Source organism: Xiphophorus couchianus, chromosome 18, assembly GCF_001444195.1.
Source record: "Xiphophorus couchianus chromosome 18, X_couchianus-1.0, whole genome shotgun sequence".
NCBI classification, from domain to species: Eukaryota; Metazoa; Chordata; class Actinopteri; order Cyprinodontiformes; family Poeciliidae; genus Xiphophorus; species Xiphophorus couchianus.
Genome location: NC_040245.1, coordinates 25,355,771 through 25,357,842, shown reverse-complemented (window position 1 = coordinate 25,357,842; position 2,072 = coordinate 25,355,771). Strand labels below are relative to the sequence as shown.

Genomic DNA, 2,072 nt, shown 5'->3' with positions numbered 1-2,072 from the left:
ATTAGACCTGGGAATCCTTTTACTTTGTGGAAATTACCTTTGAATAAACACGGAGCCCCTGATCAGTCGCAGATTATATTTAATGAAAGCGATCTGTGCGACGACGCTGGCACCTCTTGTGCAAACACCACTGACAGCGCAGGGCTAGCGGCAATTAAGTGGTTTTCAGTCAGTGCACTAGAAATAAAATCCGCTACGAAACAGCTGAGGTTTAAATCAAGGTAGGATGGAGGAGAGCACGTCCTTTTAAAATAGATATATAAAGGTTTCAAACTTCTTCGTTCTTCGACAGTACCGACGTACTGGACAACTTTGCACTGCATTTCAAAGGTTTTCACAAACTGACAGGGATACCTCAAACTTAAATAACAGCTTAGTGGACTTAATATTTACATGATCTTTTCGCTCTTGTTTGCACTGTGTTTTAAGAAAAATCATCATCTACTTCTGCTGCAAAAGAACCGGTTGATCCAATGGTTAAGAAAGTGCAGGAGCTCTTCAACAGGAAATACAGTAAGAATACATTGTCATACTCTAGTAATTTTCTAGTCATGGTCAATGTAATGGATTCATAATTTAACTTCATTGCAGTAATAAAGTTGGTATCTGCGTATATGTCGACATAATGGTCTGTAACACCTTGTCAATTAACCACGGGCCACATGTATGATTGTGCGTACGCACCAAAAAAGTTATATGCCATATTTGATGCACAAGTTGATATGTATAAAAATGAGCTTTGTGTGACAGTTTTTGTAAGCTTCACACTAATTTCAATATGTATTAATGGGTGGCAACAGAACGGATCAGCAGCTGCATTATATTTCCCAGTAATTGGGATTTATAAAGGCAAGGTGCACAGGTCTTTGCATGTGCACGGCTGTATAAATTAGAATTTTTTGGTGCGTTGCACTTTTCTAAGTAGTCAATTTGGAGCTCTGTATTACTAATCCACTTTTTTATCTTCAGCTTGACTGCAAATATGTACAACTTTTTAAAAAAATTTTCTTATCTTTTTTAGATGAAGCGGGAGGCAGAGGAAGGCTCCTGTACATCTCCATTCAAAATGAAAGCATAATTATCAACGCTTTTGGTCTACCTGATGGCATCACTCTCAAAAAGCCATGCCACTATGGACGTAAACAGTTAGAAGTCATTTTAAATAATGCGGCGAACATTTCCTTTAAAATTAGTAAGTGTTTGAGCATAAATGTTGATAGATTATATTTAGTCATCCGGTAAAAACATACTTTGTAATCATTCAATGGGGTGGTCTGTTGTTGAGAGGTCATTTTCATAATTTTATGTTCTTATATTTAGTCATTCCTTTTGCACTGCTAGACTTTAATTTGAAGTATTTAAAGAGCAGAATCCAAAAGTAGCATATGTTTTGGGAAAAGTGTAACACTCACTATGTGTTTACAGTTAATGAACTCGTAATAAAACCAGAGCTAGACTCGGCTGCTGGAGTAGTGAGAAGTGTATTTTGAATTAATGACCACAGACCCCAAAAAAATTAAGTTAAAAACAGCCGGCTTATTATTTGTTGAAAGAACAATAAAAGAATAAACAACAACAATGTTACACAATTAACACAAAATGACACAAATTCCAGAAAAAAAATAGTTTCCAGTTTCTTTCAGAATATTTTATGAATCTAAATTAAGGATACTATTTATTTTACCTAGGTTATAGTTCTATTTAAGTTCTAGTTAAAAAGTCAACCCCAATTTAATACTTAAGCCGGATGACTGTTTGTCATGATCTCTATAAATTAAACCTGAGCGGCAACGTCAACGATGCTGTTGAGAAAAGCCATAAGAATTCCCATTTATGGTTTTTTACAAAACATTAAAACCTGAAAATTAGTTTCCTATTAGTGCTTTCCATCTAACCAGACTGATAATTACATATGTGACAAGAAATGAGCAAAAAACTTCCATTTCTAAATGCACAAAGCCAGCAGAAACGTATCTTTATGAAAAGACAAAGCATTTTATTTATATAAAATGTTTGAAGTTGGTAGAAACATTCTTTGATTTACTCTTGCAACACATTTGGAGGATGTTCAA

At 34.8% G+C, this 2,072-nt stretch overlaps 1 long non-coding RNA gene across 1 annotated transcript; it reads left to right on the top strand.

The window, feature by feature from the left end:
* Positions 1-261: 261 nt before the first annotated feature.
* On the top strand, positions 262-1,508 carry LOC114133360 (uncharacterized). The gene is made up of 3 exons (XR_003593171.1): positions 262-330; positions 430-513; positions 1,022-1,508. It is a non-coding gene; the product is annotated as an uncharacterized LOC114133360 (long non-coding RNA).
* Positions 1,509-2,072: the final 564 nt, after the last annotated feature.